The sequence below is a fragment of the Eptesicus fuscus genome, chromosome 13 (assembly GCF_027574615.1).
Source record: "Eptesicus fuscus isolate TK198812 chromosome 13, DD_ASM_mEF_20220401, whole genome shotgun sequence".
In the NCBI taxonomy this organism is placed as follows: Eukaryota; Metazoa; Chordata; class Mammalia; order Chiroptera; family Vespertilionidae; genus Eptesicus; species Eptesicus fuscus.
The window spans coordinates 24,575,131-24,589,248 of record NC_072485.1 but is presented as its reverse complement, the minus strand read 5'-3'; the positions used below and the strand labels follow the sequence as shown (position 1 = coordinate 24,589,248).

Here is a 14,118-nt window from a genome sequence, read left to right as displayed (position 1 = left end):
CTCACACTGAGAGAGGACAGCTATTTCGTTTAAAAGTGACCTTTTTCTGGTTTCACTGCCATGAATCTCAACTTTACAATGAGTTACTCAAACTTGTATTCTCTCCTGACCTATTTAGATTAGCAATGAATTACAGGCATGGTCAGTCTGGCTGGGGTCTCCTCTGTCACAAAGGGTCACTATAGCAATCTCCTCACCGTGTCTCTGATTTCTCTGTTGGATCTTTCACAGCGTGGGAATACTTGCTGCAATAAAATATCACTGAAAAATTAAAACCCGCCATAACTGGTTTGGCTCTGTGGATGGAGCGTCTGCCTGCGGACTGAAGGGTCCCAGGTTCGATTCCGGTCAAGGGCATGTACCTTGGTTGTGGGCAAATCCCCAGTAGGGGGTGTGCAGGAGGCAGCTGATTGATGTTTCTCTCTCATTGATGTTTCTAACACTCTCCCTCTCCCTTCCTCTCTGTAAAAAAAAAATCAATAAAATATATTTTTTAAAAAAAGAAAAATTAAAACCCATCACCCACCCCCCTCTGTACACCATGTAGAAGGCAGTAAGCACTTGCCCAGTAAGCTGATTACCTGGGAGAATTGAGAGTTCTCGACGTCTTTGACATTGAGGAAGCCACTCCGCTTCCTTCTGATACTCCTGTCTCCCTCTGCAAAACCTGCTGGCTTTTCTGGCCAGTCACTGGATTACTGCATTATGTAATACGTATAAAGAGCATCTGTAGTTTCTTGGAGGAAATACATCAAGTTCAATAAGTAGTTATTCATGTAGTCATGGGTGATAGGTGACATTTAAAAGCCCATGTTTACAGTGACAGTTTTTAGGATTATATTTGCTTTTTTTTTTTTTCTTCAGCCTCTGGAAAGATCATCAACATAGAACATATGTGAGGACTTGAAGGGCAGTTTGCTGCATAACCTGCCATGTAGTAAATATAGCCATTCCAGCAAGGCCTTGACTAGCCATGCTAATGAGGACTGGACATGGTATGGATAATTTAAATCTACAGATAATAATAAAAAAAAAATCTCCAGTCACTCAGCATTATCTATCTTTTCCTGCTGTCACACAGGCCTTCATTTGAATTTCACATCCTCTTCCTCCTCCCTTTCTCCCCTCCTCCCCAACACTTTCATGAAAGGCACTAATGAGAGGCAAAATGGCCAAGAGGCAGGCAGGTTACCGGAGAAGGAGCTGTAGCTGGGGGATGAGCTGAGGCAACAACTGGATAATCAGCTCCTGAAATCAGCTTCAAAAGGCATTATTCAACTCGTTTTGACTGCTCCTGAGGCTAGGCAGTCACTTCTATTCTACAGGCATTCACTGAGGCCTCCTCTCAGCCAGGTTCTGTTCAGGGGGATGTGAGAGAAGTCGAGCAGGTAAACAAGACATGGTTGTACACAATTTCCTGTAATGGAATCCAGCCCCTGATCAGTGTCAGAGGAAAAGTCCCGTGTGCTGCGGGTTCAGAGGCAGGAGGCAGAGAAGCACTGGCGGAGTTCACCTTCTGGCCTGTAGTTTTATTCTTCCACATTTCACTGCGTATGTATAATCAGAGGTTAATTCTTATTTCGGGCCTGAGGTCAGGAAGGAAGTGCCGCTCTTTATTCCTCAGTCTTGGGGGAAACGCGTGTCTTGAGCACATGGGAGCAGTGGGCTGGGAAGCACATAGTTATTTTACTGCCTCTGAAAAAGTGTCTCATGTTATCGGGGAACAGTACTACTTATCTTGTCCTCTACACATTTTTCTCTCTTTTCCCCCACTACCTGTATTGAAGCTTAACTGAAATGATTGTTTTACTAGTAAAATTTACTTCACTTATTCAATAAGCTAGTTGTGTATTCCTGGTTCTTTTTCTTCATTCTCTAATACTTTATGACACATTAGTGACTTGACTACTTTCATGAATTCTGTTTATGCACAAGTAGCTTCACAAACAAAAGGAGCTTTTCACTCACAGAAGGACTACAATGAAGGGAGTTTTAATACCTCGCGGGTCAATGGTGTTTAATACAAAAGAGACAGCTTTCCCAGGTTTGATATCAGGAAGTCCTGGCTCCTATGGCCTCAGACAGTCATTTCTTATCTGATGGGTGTTCCTAGATAAGAGTAAATTTGCTGCCCTAGCCTGTTTTGCTCAATGGATAGAGCCTCGGCCCTCAGACTGAAGGGTCTCAAGTTTGATTCCAGTCAAGGGAATGTACCTCAGTTGCATGCTCAATCCCCAGCCCTGGTTGGGGTACATGTAGCAGACAACTGGTCAATGCATCTCTCTCTCACATTGGTGTTTCCCTCTTCTGTCTCTCCCCATTCCTTCCACTCTCTCTAAAAATCAATAGAAGAATGTCCTCCAGGGAGGATGCACAACAACAACAACAACAAAAAGAGTAAATTTGCTGGTTACATTTTCCAAGGCAAAATAAGCCAAATATGTTGTCAGCAAGTGGCTTTAACAAGCATCCTTTGCTTGCCAACATCCTAAAAATCAGGATCTTGCCCCTGTGAACTCTGTGAATGTCATTGACTGAGTGGGAGGTCAGTGTAGTCAGTAGACTGTTGAATAATTCCACAGTGTGTCATTCACTTCCTGTGTCCTCAGATTCAGCAAACTGATATGGGGAAGGGAGAACAAAAGATTCAGGCCTACAGTGAAAGGCAGTGAACTTCCCTTTCCAACATACATTGGTCAGCAAACCATGTACATGACCAATCCATGCTCAGCAAACCATGTCAGAGTCTTGCTCATCCTGCTACTTATTAGCTTTAGAGATAAAGGAAGGGCATACCCCGGGTGGCCAGATTATGATGATCTCTGAACGCATAATAATCTGGCCACTCAGTGTATATCCTATATAATAAAAGGCTAATATGCAAATTGTCCCCTCAACCAGACACACACTGAGTGGCCAGATTATTATGTGTTCAGAGATCATCATAATCTGGCCACTCAGTGTATATCACGTGATAAGTATGAGTCTGGTCACTGTTGGTCTCCTTTCCCATGATGGTTTTCCAAAGAGATCTTCAGTGGGTGAGGCTGAAGATAAAGTAAAACTGAACATGTCCAGGATCAGTGGGTTCATCATCTGTCTGTAGGTATTACAATTTTCACTTCAGAAAGGAAAGATTTACTTATCCTTGCCCATATGTCCTTAGTACTGTGCTAAGTATAATGAATATAGGCATTAAATGAATGCAACTTCTCTCAGGGAGCTTGGCCTAAAGCAGAGACAGGTACATGAGCATGTAAGGATGATGGCATACCCATCACTTTTGATTTCCTGTGCCAAGGAATTGAGATTCCAGCGGTGAAATCTTAAATTTCAAGCACAACAGAGCCCTGCACAAGGACTGGTGTGACAGACTCAGTGCTTTGTTTCTGACCTTTCACTGTATCTTTCCACCATTTGGGACCCTTGCCTGTTTCTTACAGCTCCTGGGAGCCCAGGTTTCCCCACTGTAATCCAGCTTCCTGTATCTCAGTTGTCATGGTCAGGCAACAAACTTGTGCTGTCAAGATTTCTAGCCATTAGATCTCATTTAAATCTCTCCAGTGTTGTAACTTAATCCTGTTTTCTCCTGACTGGCTCCCAGTAGCAATAGAGAATAGCTGGTCAGAAGTCTATGCATAATTCCTCCTCCTATATTGAAGATGTTAAGTCACCTCCATCTTCTCACAGCTATACAATCCCTGTTCCTTTGACCTTTCCTCATAAAGTTCACTTTCTTGAATCAGGGGCTGATCATTTGCTCCAAGGAGGAGAGCACAAGGCTTCTTGTAGGGCCTCAGCACAGGGAGGCTGTAAGATCTTTTCCCGGCTTTTCTGGGGCCAGTCACGCACACTCTGAGGACCTGGCACCTCCTACAGAACAGGGATGAGATGAAAAGTGTTACAGTCTACATGCTTGTGTCCCCTTAAAATCCATATGTTGAAGCCCTGATCTCGTGTGACTGTTTTTAGAGATGGGGCCTCTAAGAAGGTAATTTGAAAAGGTCATACAGATAGGGCCCTGATCTGATAGTATTAACGTCCTTCTAAGAACTGACACCAGCCCTAACTGGTTTTGCTCAGTGGTTAGAGAGTCACTCTGCAGACTGAAGTGTCGTGGGTTCGAATCCAGTCAAGGGCACATACCTGGGTTGCAGGCTCAATCCCGCCTCCTCCTCTCCCCATTGGGATGCATGCGGGAGGCAACCAATCAATATGTCTCTCGCAGCACATCAATGTTTCTCTCTCTCTCTCTCTTTGTGTGTGTCTCTCTACCTCCCTTCCACTCTCTCTCTAAAAAATAAAAAGAAAAAGAAAAGACAAAAGAAAATCAATGGGAAAAGTATACTCGGAAGAGCTTGCGCTCTCTCTCTCTCTCTCTCTCTCTCTCTCTCTCTCTCTCTCTCTCTTTCTCTCCACTCATGTGGACTGAGGAAAGGCACATGAAGAGAGACCTCACTAGAAACCAACCATGCCAGAAACTGATCTGGGATTTCCAGGTTCCAGAACTGTGAGAAAATAAATTTAGGTTGCTTAAGCCCCCCAGTCTGCGTTTTGTTGTGGCAACCTGAGTATACCAATACACACCGTTCTTGGGCAATCCTTACACAGCTCCTCTGTGCCTCAGTCCTCACAAGATTTGTTCCTGCAGAACCTATTATGATGCGCCTGTTTTGCTCCCCCGCCCCCCCAGTCATGTTATTTTCATATTTTCCCAGAAAAGCTGGGAAAAGATCATGACAGGATATTTTCATGTTACTGACATTGAGGAATCCATTGCATGGAAGAGTTTGTTGAACAGGTGTTTACTGTATGCTGCCATTCCTTTTCCATTGGAATTGACTTAATCTGTAGTGCATTCAAATATCTACATATATAAAGAACCAGGGTCATAACATCCACAATGATCCACAGGGACAGAGCCTAAACTGGCAATTGGACATCCCCCGAGGGGTCCCAGATTGGAGAGGGTGCAGGCCAGGCTGAGGAACCCCCCTCCATGCACCAATTTAGTGCACCGGGCCTCTAGTATTTAATAATCAGCCATATCATGAGGGCATTCTACTTTATTATTAAAATATCAGGGATCACTGTCTGATGAGGTCTTCAGCATTATGTTTTAATTACATAGAGAGAAAAAGGGTTCCGAGGCCTCAAGTCAGGGTGTAATTTTTAAAAAATTATTTAAATTGACTTTGAAACACCTCCCAGCCATTTGTTCAATAGTTAAATTCCCCAGAATGCCTGCTGTTTTCTCTCTAATTTTTGACATTATTATCTTTCTGGAAACAGAGCTGCTATTTAACTCGGCTAGTACTGAACAGAAACTGATTATTCTCTTTTAATGTAACTGGAGTGACTTAAATACTTACAGTCCTTTGTGCTAAGGGAAGATTAAAGCATAGGAGAAAAGTGTTCTGTCTCACAATTCAAAATAAATATTATAATATGAAGTGGCTATAATATCTTTAGGAAAAGCATACTGGGTCACTGGGCAGCAATTCAGTAACAAAGCTTTAGAGATAGATGTAAGCCATTCCTATAGGGCTCTATTATTTTTTAAAAATATTTTTTATTGATTTCAGAGAGGAAGGGAGAGGGAGAGAGAGAGAGAAAGAGGATGAGACTCATTTGATTGGCTGCCTCCTGCATGCCCCCTACCAGGGATCAAGCCCCCAACCTGGGCCTGTGCCCTGACCGGGAATCAAACCAAAGCCTCCTGGTTCATAGGTCAATGCTCAACTTCTGAGCCACACCAGCCAGGCAGGGCTCTATTCTTAAAAGTCACAAAGGTGTCCTTCAAACTTGGTTATGATCCATGATTGGGCAAAAGAAAGTGAGGCTAAGTTATACCAGGGACTCATCTTTCTATAAATCAGAGACTTGTCATTACCTTATCCATAATCTACATTCCTGTCAGAATGCTTCAGAAATTACAGTTCCTTTCAGTCATTACATCTTCTTAAAGGACTTAGACTGCAGCAGGGACAAGTAGGGCTTGAGAGGTTTAAGTAGAATTTAGACCATCCTAGCTGTTGGACAGGAAGTTTTAGCAGCTCCCAAAAACATCCTTGGGCGTTGAGTAGTCTCTGAGAAACAAAGATTCAACTTAGTAAAGGAGAAATCAGTGTGTTATAAAAAAGTAAAACCAGCATGATTCACAATAGCTATTGGGCTTTCTGTGGGAGGTAATAGAGTTTAGTGAAGACTAGGCTTGAACTGGACTCAGGCTTCAAAACCGTCCCTTTGTTTAGGTGAAGGGTGCAGACTAGATAGTGTGTTTCTGGCAGATAACCATGGTGACAACCCAGCTGTATATTTTTTCCTGACTTAATGGCCAACCTTTGTAAACTTAAGTCATCTTGGCTAAAAATATCAGTGCAGGTCCTGTATCTCCTCTCTACTTGGACATCTGGCTGTCACCGCAAACTCAACATGTGCCAAACTGTTCACTCTGTCTTTTCATAATATTTTCTCCACCCTCCTCCAACCTGCCCATTTCTGTCAACATTCAAAGGACCCCTCATTCAATGATAGCAAACCTTGACTGAGGAAAATTCAGGGCTAGGTGCTATGTTGAGAGAGTCAGGACCCAAGTGAGAAAGGGAGGTCCAAAGTTACATGAAAAGGAAAAGGCAGCCCCTACCCTTATAAAGATGACAGTTTGTTGAGGAGGTGGTGTCAGGGATGGAATGTTTGAAAAACCAATGTACCATTGAACATGGGTTTAGGAAAAAGTACCCAACTTCTTGCTTATCCCTTCTTCTCAAAGCCCCATTCATGTCTATTGTCTGTCTGTTTGTTTTCAGAGAAAATGGCTAACGGGGTCAGGAAGGGTGGGTTCTATTTTTATACCATTTATCTCATTAGCAACAAAATTAAGAGAATGTAACCTGCCTCCCATCTTGCTGAAAAGATTGTTAATTTCTATCACTTTTTCAATGAATCATGACAGAGAATAATAAGAACCAAAGGATACCTTCCTCATTAATGGCACTGAAGTCAGAAATGCCTTCCTCACAGCAGGGCTTAACAAATAGCCACACCACTGAGTAGCCATGTGAGTTATGGTCTGGCATCAGCGTGTGCTGTTAAGAGATGTGAGCACTGTAGCCACTTCATCAGTGTTCACCTCCATGTGGTTATGAAAATCTCCCAAGAAAACCAGAGCAAGGTAATTGTGAATAATGGGGTTTATCGTACCTTCCTGGGCTTCGGAATATTGTCTGTGCTGTGAAAATAATTCTGACTCTATCGTATGCCTAGATAATGATACATGGGGCTTTTGTTTTTAAAGTAAATGAGATAACACGTCAAACATAGGAAGCTCCTGAGAATAAACTTGACTCTCGGTGGAAGCTGCCTGTTGGGTGAATATTACCTTTTTTACCTTACTATGTTACACATTCCTCCTTCCGGTGAAGGTACTATTGAGGTTTGGGAAGCCCACATACTCCTTGTTAGGTTTGGCGCTTCCACTGGCATGGGTCATGGTCATGTGGAAATGGTGAATCTCGTCACATGGATTTAATTCGCTTCAATTTTCAATAAGTAGAGCTCAGTAAAATGCCTTTCAGAAAGGTTGACAGGAACTCATTGGACTGGGTGATAGGGTGACTATTTGCATGTTAAATTTAAGCTACATTAAATCACATGGACAGCAAATAAGCATGTGTATGCAAGTATATACATAACCCTGAACTCCGATGTCTTTTCATGATCTATTGAATGTGATCTTGACCCGAATTCTAGAAAGTAGTCACAGTTCTACTTTAGGACTTTTTGTTTTTTTCCTTAGGCATTTTCCCCTCTTGCTTTTATGTCAGTTTGCCTTAGCTGAGATTTCAAGTGTATCCCATCATGACTGTCAGCCGCTCTGTGATTCTCCCTTTACCTCTAAGTGAACTGAGTAAGCTATGCTAGATCATTAATTTGGACTTTATGGAGTCCAGATTTTATAAATGGAGAAAGAAATGTTTGGCACTGTGGTATTTAAATTTCAGTGAAATGAGTTCTGAAATATGGGTCCTTCCCCTCCGTTCTACACATTTGGACCCATTGTGTATTCTGCAATTGAATTGGAAACCTATTAGCGTGCACCACAGCAGATGTCAGTGTCAGTAAGTTTTAGATGTCACGAAGACATTCCGCTGTGAATTTTGCTTTTCTGGATCGTATTCATCAAGGAGTAAGTGAAACTTGGCCAACTGTATGCAGCAACGCTGATTTCCAATACTCATTAATCCCTTCGTCCAAAAGTTCAACCTGATACAATAAAGGAACTTGATGATGATTGGTCTGGTAGTGATATTAGGCATGTTTCAGACTATAATGGTACTTGTTCATTGATCTGTTATTAACCTCTTAGTGCCCCTACTAGTCTTACATAAGCCATGTCTGAGAAGGCGCAGATCCCATACCCCCAAGCACAATCAGCATAGTTCATTCCCCATGAACCCATATTTCTCTGGATTAATACATTAATTTGTAATTATAATATGATAAGTATATTGGTGCTAATAGCCTGAGGCACAAACACAGATAATTAAGCCAGGCTGCCTTCCAGACTTAGTTCCCTCTTGTACTAGAATCAACCCTCCGGCCCGTCCCTAATATGTGTATCAGCATATGCATGTGTGGGGGGAGAAATAATGACAAGAAGCCTTGGTAGGGCCTTGGGGGCTCCAGGTTTAGTGTCTGCCACTCCAGAGGAAGATTCTCTGACACAGCCTTTAATGTGTTCCCCATTCTCCTTATGTTGGGGAGCAACTGAGCCAGATTTCTCTAGTCTAATAAATTATACTCTAAGGATCATGACTATCCACTGGGCCAGATGCCTCTCCTGTAGTTCTCAGCAAATTGCACTGCAGTGTGGTTGTAAAGAAATCAGTCTCTCTCTCTCTCCCCCCCCCGCTCCCCTCTCCCTCCCCTCCCCTCTCCTCTCCTCTCCTCTCCTCCTCCTCCTCCTCCTCCTCTTCTCTCTCTCTTCCTTCCTCTCTCTCTCTCTCTCTGTCTCTCTCTCTCTCTTTCTCTCTCTCTCTCTCTCTCTCTCTCTCTCTCCCCCCCCCCCACCCCCTTACCCCACCTGGCCCACTCTGCTGGGAGCCATTTAAAGTCTGAGGATGATACTTGACAACATACCTAAGTTTAGAAATACGATTACAGCAGAAACGTCTGAGTTGTGTGAATCTACTCTGCCGGTGAGGAGCCTGAGTCTGAGGGCCTCTGGGCCTTCCACTTCTGAAGGTATTGTACTCCTCACTCCCTTACCAGCCAGCTGTGGCCTTTATTTACAGGTAGGCTCTGTTGCTGCTGAGAATTACCACTTTGTCTTACGAACTACATAGATTTTGCTCACACTTAACCACTTTACAAGTATCTTCCCTGGAGTGGAAATTTATTAATCACCTCACAGCAGCGACTTTCATCTCATGGTGCAGCAAAAAATATATATATTTTGTGCCGATGTAACAAAAGAAATGAGTATGATTTTTATTCATTCACACCGGAAGGCCAGTGTTGTGTTGGCTATTGTCATGTTTTTATTTAACCACCTAAGGGAAAAGAGGTCAGTGCCCCTGACTAAATAGTCAGGTATTGCATGTTTTAAGAATTCTTGCAGCACACCGGTTGAAAATCACCACCTTACAAGGAAAGAACTGGGCTACACTCAGACTCACGTGCTTGGCATTGGAGGCTCCCGTGGTCTGTGCCAGGCCAGGTTCTCAAATGTGCCTGCGCTTTCCACCTCCATATCTCCTCCTTGGAGGGCCCATTTCCCCAGCTCGCCCTGTCCAAACCCGACTCAGATTTTTAATACCTCCCAGTTTCTCCAAGTCTTCATTTTAGTATTATTACTTTTTTCCCCCCATTTCTGTCTTCAAACAAATAGGGGCAGGGAATTTGGAGAGGTCACATCGGTATCCTGTTACTGATGACTAGTAAGTGAGAGATCACACAGCAGGTTTTAGGCCATACCTGCCCTAGGCCTGCTCTGTACTTGTTAGGGTCAGGACTCTGGAGCCCAAGAGCTGTGGTTGGAGACCTGTCCCTCCTGCCTCTTCTAACAACCACCAGCATGGACCAGTCACCTCATCCTGATGAGCATGACATTTGCTTCTTTATCTGAAAAACAGGTACAATGATATATTCTTCAGGGAAATTCTTTCTGGACTTTTTAAACAAGATAATATACGTAAGTGGTTTAACCTGGTGCCTGAATCATACTAGGTGTCATTAATTATTAATTATAGCCATCATGACTATTATTTTATGGTTATTATAGAACAGGTTAGAAACATATAAAAAAGTTTTTCGCCAAATGAATATATATAAAAATAAGGATATTGAATTACAATAGTTTATACAAACCATTACTCTATGTTTCATACCATATATCCTTTGAATATTTATTGAGCATACTTCACATTTGTAGTTGAGTGTACATTCTGTTAATGCAGGTAGCTTGATTTCTGTCAGGGAGCCTAACTTGACCTAGTATTCAATGATTCTTTCTGAGTAAAACATAACCTTGTATTGTGTGTTTTTTTTCAACTCAGTTCCCAACTTATGGGCTCCAGAGCCATTACTTTTCCCCACATAAGAATTGTCGAATGTGGTTGGTCAGTGGGTCACAACCTCTTTTATTTTGTGTCCCATCATGCAACCTGGGATGATGAATTTATATTTCCTGTGATGAAACAACACATTCACCATATAATACACAAACACTAGATGGATGGATAGATAGATGATGGGTAGAGACATAGACATGTATTAAACATATACATGTTATAAATATACTGTATTAGTTTCCAAGGGTTAATGTGAGGAATTACTGTACCATAAACTTGGTGGCTTAAAATATCAGAAATTATTCTCTACAGTTATAACAGGCCAGAAGTTCAAAGTCAAAGTATGCAGGGCCCTGTTCTCTCTGAAGGCTCTCAGGGACAGTCTGTCCTTGCTTCCTCCAGTTTCTGGTGGTTCCAGGCATTCCTTAGCTCCTGGCTGCATAACTCCAATTTCTGCCTCCTTCACATGGCTTTCCTCTCTGTGTTTCACCTCTCCCTCTGCCTTTCTTATAAGGACACTTGCCATTGGATTTAGGCTCCACCCAGATAATCCAGGATGATCTCATCTCAAGATCCTTAACTTAATTACATTTGTAAAGACCCCTTTTTTCCAAATAAGGTCAGATGGACAAATTCGGAGGGTTAGAACTGAAGCTGTCTTTGAGGGAGCCACAGTTCAACCCACTCCATACACATTACAACCCTTGTGCATACCTGTTATAACCATTATGTAACTCTATCATTTATGTTAAGTTTGGAAGTGACGTTTATTACTACAGCCTTAAAACACAAACAAAAATAATAGCTGTTAGGTTAACTGAAAACTTATTTCAACACACTGACTACCATAAAATGCTGAGATCCATAGAACACGGTTGAAGGAGATCACAAAGCACACTGTAGGAGTCTTTTGAGGAAGATTGAGTTCTTATGAAAGGCATTGGTCCAACCTGGACTTGTCCATTCCCCCAAATGGGAGCAGCTGTGATAAACCATGAGATGCATATATCAGGAACAGGGGCCTGTGAATCTTGCCTTGTGATTCACTTTTGTGGAACCCAAGGAACAGATCCAAGACACCCCTGGATACAGGGAGAGGAAAGGTTCCTGGCAGATCTCCCTTGGCCTTAAGCCCCATCCTCTTTCCCATTTTCATCCTGCCCCATGGTTACCTTTGAGTCCCTGAGTAGCATGACTCAAAGATGTGCCCTCATACAAAAGAATGGCCAACCTGCGCCTTCAGTTGTCATCAGCAGAGCCCAGCTAGTTGACAGGGTGAATCACGATCAGGACACAGAGCTGATGCAATGTGATATTTTAACCTCCGGTGCAAAACTGGACTGTCATCTCAATTATTGTCCGGGCTTCATGCAACCATTTGACTGGCAGGAAGCCCACTCAGCTAAGTGAATGTTAGAAGGTTATTTGGATTTCATCCTAACCAGAGAATTGAGGTTATATTTAAATCAGCAAGGAATGCTTATAGTATTACAGACACAATTGCTATTATTTTCTCTTTAACTCACATTCTTGTTAAAAAATTTTTTATTGATTGATTTTAGAGAGATAGGAAGAGAGAGTGAAACATTGATTTGTTGTTCTATTTATTTATGCATTCATTGATTGATTCTTGTATATGTGCCCTGACCGGGAATCAAACCCACAACCTTGACATATCAGGACTGTGCTCCAACCAGGTTACCTGGCCAGGGCCTAACTCACATTCTTAAACAAGGGCTCACACTGAAGCACTACTGCCTATTGAAGGATTTGCTGAGCACATCTGGATAGCACTGGGGCACGGCTTCCCTCACTCACTCCTTGAGAGACAGCAGACTATGTCATGCTGGGACTTCCCTCTAATTTCTTTCTTGACCTTTAGCTACAACAAGGCCTTCTCTAGATGGACAGTCTCTTGGATTACAAAAAATTCTGGGGCATCCCTGTAATGGAAACTTAAGAACACTCCCCGCCCCCGCATTACAGAGTAGAACAAAACCCACAGGGGAGTCTGATGGAGGAGCAGAGCTAACCCTTACTTCTTGCCAGGCTTTGCACGTGCGTATTAGCCACATCGTCTCATCCCATCATTATAGTGACCCTGAGAGGTGGTGTCAGTGAATAAAGAGAGTTGTATACATCATGTCAGCCTCAGGATGCTACGATTTACTATCAATTGCTGCATACCCACCAGTCACCTATAGCTGTGAGGAAGCCAAGTCCCAAAGAAATTAAGTTGCTTGATGATGCTCATCTGGGCCTGGCTGGGACTTGATCCTATGCTTGCCAACTGAACGTTTTAGCTCTTCCTACTATATCAGGTTGCAGGTTAACTGATGCGGGTACCTTGGTCCTGTCCTGATTCAGATGCCTCTGGGCTTTTACCTGCAACCTCAGAAGCAAGAGGGACATGTGAGATGGCAAGCAGCCTAGCTGGCGGCTCCGACAGCCCTGCAGCAAGGTGCGCTGGCACCCACACTTCTGTTCAGAGGCTTCAGCTAGAGTGTCCGTCAGACAGCGCCGTGTCTGGGAAGCCTTGAGTTTGCAGTGAGAAGACGTGGTGTGAGTTCTGCTAGGCTTCTTACTTGCTTTCTAGCTCTGGGCAAGTCCCTTCATGCCTCTGATCTGTCTTGTGCATCCGTAAAATTAGAATAATGCCACCCGTCATGTCAGGCTTCCAACAAGGGGGGATGATGGTGGTAAGTAAAGATACATTGTAAAAAATAGCTGTACAAATGTTAAGGTGCTCATACAAGGAGATGCGTGAACTCTTAGATAGACAGTCCCTTGCATTACAAATCCCCAGCCATGATCATGGCTGTGAACACGCCAGGCTGTCACAAAAACCCAAGACACAAAGACGACCCCACTGCTTGTGCACACACCCTCCAGGCCATCAGCGCTGTGCCATGCCTGCGGACTCCAGCTCAGCATCGGGCTGAGCATCTAACACCTTTAATGATGGGAACCTGACTGTGATATTTGTACGGCCAGTGTGTTACTGACACACCAACTTGCATAAATTGCCTCACACAGAGAAAGCACTAAGTAGATGCCTAGTAAATATTTGCTGAGTGGGTGGAAGAAGGAATGCATGCCTTCGAGATTCTTTTCAGTGAGCTGTGAGGTTACTGCCATCAACTCGGGGAGGATAAGTGCTGACCTTGCAGCCCTCCTTGTCAGAGCCTGGCACCTGAGCTGCTGCCTGCCAGGGCCGCCCAGGGCGGTCTCTGGGGCGGAGGGCCACCTTCAGTCAGGCAGGCCAGGGGGGCCACCTGGAGCTGCGCTGACAGACAGCATCTTCTTTAGCAGAAATGCCTCCCCTGTCAGGCACCCCCTTCAGTTTCAGTTCATCATCTGCATTTTTCCCTCTGTCAACTATTTTCGGATTGTGCCCTCTGGACCAATAACCATGATACTAAATTTTGAGATATCGGCCAGACATTCTGAATATTCTTGACCGTCCTCAGTGGGAGCTATTGCGGGAGAGATGGCTTCCGATACCTGTCACTGTCCATGTTTCATCCTGTCGGGGAAGATCCAC

The 14,118-nt window shown here is 43.5% G+C and overlaps 1 protein-coding gene across 3 annotated transcripts in view; it reads left to right on the top strand.

Annotated features, from left to right (window-relative positions):
- The window catches only part of FAT3 (FAT atypical cadherin 3), a 528,869-nt gene that overhangs the window by 271,637 nt on the left and 243,114 nt on the right, over nucleotides 1-14,118 (top strand). The gene's annotated exons all lie outside the window — the stretch shown is intronic.